Source organism: Miscanthus floridulus, chromosome 14 (genome assembly GCF_019320115.1).
Source record: "Miscanthus floridulus cultivar M001 chromosome 14, ASM1932011v1, whole genome shotgun sequence".
Lineage (NCBI taxonomy): Eukaryota > Viridiplantae > Streptophyta > Magnoliopsida > Poales > Poaceae > Miscanthus > Miscanthus floridulus.
Genome location: NC_089593.1, coordinates 36004388 through 36010729, shown reverse-complemented (window position 1 = coordinate 36010729; position 6342 = coordinate 36004388).

The window sequence follows — 6342 nt, the reverse complement described above, 5'->3', positions numbered from 1 at the left end:
TAAGGGTACCAAGACTAGAGGAGGTCCCGTGAAGGTCGTTTGGTATTTTCCTATAGCTCCCTAGGTGCATAGGCTGTTTGTATGTGTAAAGTCAGCCAAGTTGTTGCGCTGACATGGCGAAGAGCGTAAGAAAGATACAATGATAAGGCACCTCATCGATGGGAAGGACTGGAGGACAGTCAATACTATGTTCTATAAGAACATCGGTGGTGAGGTAAGGCACCTTTGATTTGGTTTGAGCATAGATAGGATGAATCCTTTCGACCAGGTTAGAAGCAATCATTGCACCTGGCCAGTGACACTCTATATATACAACCTTCCACCTTGGCTTTGTATAAAGCAGTCGTACATCCAGATGCCACTACTGATCCAAGGGCCAAGACAACCTGGGAATGATATCGATGTGTTTCTAGAACCAGTGATCGATGAACTAGTGGATATGTTTGAAAAGGGTGTGGAGCATGTTTGGGACGAGTACAAAAAGGAACATGTCACGATCAAGGCAGTACTTTTTGCCACAATCATCGACCTACCAGGTCGAGGTTGCTTGTCCGGAGAGAAGACAAAGGGCTATACTAGATGTGTCGAGTGCTTGGATGACACCGATGCGGCACATCTACCAAAGAACTTAAAGATAGTTTATATGGGATGTCGTAGGTTCCTACCTAAGGATCACCCTTACCGTAGGAACAGAAAAGATTTTGATAGGACTATTGAGAAACGCTTACCACCAAAATATTGAGATGGGCCTATGATACTTCAAGAAGTCAATAAACTAGAGGTTGTCCTTGGGAAGGGGGACAATGCAGTAGTAGCGCCTGATTGGAGCGTCTAGAAGAAAAAATTAGTTTTCTAGAAACTACCTTACTGGCCAGTGCTGAGTGTACGCCACTAAAAACATGTGCAGTAACATGCTTAACACCTTGATGGACACCGGGGGGACATCGAAGGATTCACTAGCCACAAGCCTAGACATGCAACACTTGGGAATGAGGAAGGAGCTGCATCCCATGGCACTAGAGGATGGCTAGTTCAAACTTCCGGTTGCGTCGTGGACCTTGAAGAAGGAAGAAAAGCGAGCGCTTATTTCTTTCTTCAATGAACTCAAAGTCCTGACGGGCTACTATGCGAACCCGAGGAGGCTAGTGAAAATGAGAGAACTCAAGTTCAACTGTGGCTGTATGAAGGCCCATGACTATCATGTCATTATGACTCAGTTGCTCCCTATTGCCCTACATGGTATCCTCCCCCAAAGGTCGGCGCCCTAATCATAAAGCTGTGCTCGTTCTTCAACGTGATATCAAAAAAGGTCATTGATGTGTCCATGCTGGACCAGCTGTAGCGGGACATAGCTAAAACTCTCGTTAGGCAAGAGATGCATTTCTCGCTGACTTACTTTGATATCTCAGTGCATCTGCTCGTTCATCTTGTTGACCAAATTAGAGCCCTTGGCCCAATATACCTGCATCAGATGTTCTCTTTTGAAAGGTTGATGAAAGTTTTTAGGAGGTATGTTAGGAATAGATTTAGGCCAGAAGGGGGCATGGTTGAAGGATGGTCAACAGAGAAGGCCATTGAGTTCTGCACATATTATTTAGACATCAATAGGGTCAGAGTTCAAGAATCTTATCATGAGGGAAGACTAGGTGGCAAAGGAATGATCGGGGAGAAATCTATCACAATAGACGACCCCATTTCTTTCAGATAGGCACAGTTTGATGTTCTCTAGCAAGCAGAGGATGTGATGCCATACATTGACGAGCATAGGCAATCGCCGTAGACTTTGTATAAGAGCAGGTCACAGGCTTGGCTTGATAAAAACATAAGGAGGAATTTGTCAGCTGATTGCGATGCCGCTTGATTAGAACAACATTGGACAATCGGCTAGATATCTTAGCCAAGTGACCTTTGAGTACATTGCTTAAGTACCTAGGGTATGAGATCAATGGATTTACATTTTACACAAAAAAGCAAGATGGAAAGAGCACATGCCAAAACAGTTGTGTTTGTTTCGATGCAGGCATGCAGGCGACGTACTATGGTTTCATAGAGGAGATATGGGAGCTAGACTATGGTCAGTTGAAGACAGCTCTTTTTCACTGCCAGTGGGTCCGGCTCGAGGAAATCATCACCGATAGAGAAGGGTTCACTACTGTTGATCTCACTAAGACTGCATGCAGAGGTAACCCCTTTGTCCTTGCAAAAGACGGTGTGCAATTCTTCTATGCAGGGGACAACAAGACAAAAGGAAAGCTAAAAGTAGTCTTGGAAGGAAAAATGAAGATTGTCGGTGTTGATGGAGTGACGGATAAAGAAGACTACAGGGGCTATCAAGAAATGCTGCATTCAGGGCGAACGTACCGCTACCTATCCTTGAAGAGGGTGACGAACCTGCTTACGTCCAGCGTGATCACAATGAGGCCCTCATTGATGGACCCGATGAAGATAGTTAGATTATTATTAACTATGTAATCTTTAGTCAGACATTGTATCAGTAATTCGCACTGAATATTTAATTTATATTTTATGTGCATCTCTATAATTAAATTATTGACTATGTAATCAAATATTGAGATGATATTAACAAACACTATTATTTGATAATTATAAACCATTAATTAATTATCATAGAATTAAATAATCAATACACAAATTTTTGTCTTATTTTAGAATATAAACTAACTGCATTATTTCTATTAATAAATAAAAAAAAGAAAAACAAACTAATCAAACTCCCAATCCTAGCTCAGTGATTAAGGCCGCGTATTCTGTACTCTGAGATCCGCACTCGAATCCCAGACGGGCCAAACTTTTTGATTTTTCATTTATTATTTAGTAGTGCATTACGATGGGATAAAAGAAAAAATAAAACCAATCTAACCGAACTCCTTTTCCTAGCTCAGTAGTTAAGGCCACGCACTCTCGACCCCGTGACCCGCACTCGAATCCTAGGCAGGCCAAACTTTTTTAATTTTTCATTTATTATGTAGTAGTAGTGCATTACGATGGGATAAAAGAAAACATACAACTAATTCTAACGTAATCCATATTCTAGCACAGTGGTTAAGGCTCTAAACTAAGAACCTCGAGACCTTGTTTTGAATCCTAGGCAAGGGATTTTTTTTTATTTTTTATAAAAGGCTGTGATGGCAGGCAGCCCAGCTGCTGGGTATCAGCATGATAGGGCCCATCACTGTCTAAAAACCGATAGTGAAGGTTACCTTCTATGACGGTTCTAGGAACCGACAATGATAGCTTGTATCACTGTCGGTTTGTAAACCAAAACCGACAGTGATGTCTAGATGGTCCTCATAGGCCAATAGTGCTCCTGCTGACCACCACAGTAGGAGCACTGCTCCGACCTACCCCGACAGCTTTAATTTATAAAAAACGTACCACGACTGCTAGCCCCTATAAAATGACCCTTGGCTGGGAGCTACCCTCTTGCTGCTTATTTCTCACTTCATTCTCTATAGCTAGTATACACATCTATGGCCTTTCTGTGGGAGAAAGCCCTCCACATACAAATTTCAATAAGCATGGTCATCCACAAGGATGGTGCACATAAAAGGTACTAGAAAAATGTTTCTGAAGATAGAGCAACGCCGAAGCTTGGGGACGCTGCGAGGTTGACAGAGTCATCCTATTTGGTGTGCTCTAGACTGTCTGACCAGAGTAGCATGGATTCATCGGTGCTCGACAACCGTCCCATGTGCTCTAGACTATTAGTCCGGAGAGGCATGGGTTCAACAGTGCTCGGCAACCTCTCCGTTTGTCTCCTGAAGGGGTAGCTCATCAACCATCTCTGGCATTCTCTAGCGGCTATTTCACCCTAGTTGGGTGCAAGAAGAATGCTTCTAAGATGGTTATCTTATAATGTGTTTGTACACTTCGATTATAACATTAACCAGAATTGGTGGCTTGAGCTCGCCAGCAAGACTTCGGCGTGTCGAAGAAAGAGATAGAGACCGAGGGGGCAGGTGTACGAAGCTCCTTAGGTTTTCTTACCTCCAGGCAAAGCTCGGGGACGCCATTGCAGAGGCAGAGGAGCGGCAGAGTGACAAACGCGATGGCAGCGGATCTCCTTCGGCGGCGGCATCACTCCTGGGTTGGGGCGGCGGTGCTCGGTTGGATGTGGGCGGCACGGCGTGGAGGCTCGCTATTTAAGAGGTTGGCGCGGCTTGGACAGCAAGGCAACGAGCTCGGAAGGCAGTGTGGGTGGGACGGACACGGCCTCCTTCGGCGGAGCAGAGTCCGTTGCGGCGACGGCTCAAGGTGGGAGATGGTCCTAACGGGTGGGGCCGATCTGTCAGCGTCTGCGGGTGAGGTTCCGGGCAGTCAGGGAAAGTAAGAAAGAACGTGTGCGCGGGTGCCGAGTAGCTGGGGCCAAAGCTGGGCCGTGACTACAGTCACGGGAGTGGGCCGAGAGAGAACGGAGAAGGAAGGGAAGAGCGCAATGGGCCGGAAGAGAAGCTGGAGTGGGCTGAAGCTAGGGAGGGAAAGGCAAGCGCCGGGCCTGTGCAGCTGGGCTGCCGCGGGGCATGGGCTAAAGACAGAGAGAGGGAGTTTTATTCTTTTCCTTTTCTATTTCTTATCTTATTTCAAATCCCAATTCAAATATGGTTTAAATTTCTTTGAACCAAATCAAGTTAAATATTAATTCAAATATTCTTTTCAATTCAAATAAAAATGGAAAATTTTAGTAGGCTTTCAAAAATAAAATTTATAATTTTTTAAATTCTTTCATTTCCCAATTCTCTTTTATTTCAAAGCCATTTTTAATTTATTTTTCAAAAGCATTTTAAATTCATTTCGAATTTTGGATTCAACCACTCATTACAATAAATCAAATGCACCGGCATGTATGCACAACCATGTTGCTACCTTACGATGAATTTTAATTTAATGAAAAATTTTATTTTTCTATATTTCATGAGCATAAAATTCAGAAACAAATCATTTTAAACCTATTTTCAAAAGAGGCAAATTTTAGGGTGTTACAGTGGTAGCAGCCCGGCCATGGCCTGAGCCCGGTGCTAGCAGCACCCACACGCGCGGTGACCACGAACCTGGGCCAAGAGGTAGCAATTGGTGATGTGCACGCATTTTAAAGTGAAGCAAAAGCTGCTAATGATCATGATCAAGGCTCAACTAATTCACCTAACCTAAAGTCGATACTTACACCTAGCTAACGAAGCAAACCTCACATCCAGAGAGCGACTAGAGAGGGAGATAGGGAGGTGCCAACATGAGTTCATCACGCTGAACGCCGGTTCACGAACCGAGCACCGAATCAGGGTTCACAACGCGTTCTAGTGAAGTTAGGGCAATTTTAGAGTGGACAACGTGACATCCAACACAATTTCGACCTATGCCATGCTCAAGCACTCACTTTGATGCAATCAACAATACCAAAACATGCAACAAGTATTTAAACATTTTAGCTAGAATTTAAATGTCAAGATATTATTGTCTTACTACTTATCCATACTTAGAAAAGTTAAGGATTTCAATTGAGGCTAAGTACCCATTAACTCTTTTGTCGTAATTTTTAATAGATCTAAACCTTGTTAACTTCAACCAACAAATAATTCATGCAATAGTCCATACCTTATACTAGCCCGTAGGAGCAAAATATTTAAGCACCATTTAACTATTTTGCTCAATATAATTCGCCAAAAATGGTATTTTTACAATAGTTCAAGTGTTTACCGACTTAACGGAAAGAGCTTATCTTAACGTCAAATTTGATTTTTGAGCTCCCAAAACACTAGTTAACAACATCTATTTTCCAAAAGTTAAAGTTGCATTTCCATCCTCTAAACTTGTACTTCAATTTTTATTTAAGTACTAAATACAAGTTATGTTTGACCCTTGTTCCTAGAAATTGTTTTTCGCCTCACATGCGTTATAAATTTTTAAAACCCAAAAACTTGTTAGGCTAATCCTTCTCGGACCTAAATCTCGGTGCTAAGCAAGCTCGTAACACCAGGGGGGTTACATTGTTCGTCCTCATGGCGTATACTCTAGTAGAGGGCCCTGATAAAGACGAATAACCATGCACACGCTAGAGTAGTAGACGATAGCATAGACATGGTGTCTAGGCTGGAGGTTACCTTCGTTTGCCTCATACTCCACGGTTGAGGGGTAGGCGGCAGGTGGTGACAGCCCTGTCCATCCCTTGTACTCTCCCATGTTCGGGTATGGCGTAGAGCTATAGGTTGTAGGTACTTGGCAGACCAAGTATAAGTCGGTGCTCGAAGTAAGCAAGTAGAGTAGAGCTTATCTTCTCATAGACCCAAAATCCATAGGAATCCATCTCTAACCTTTCCAACTCTATTC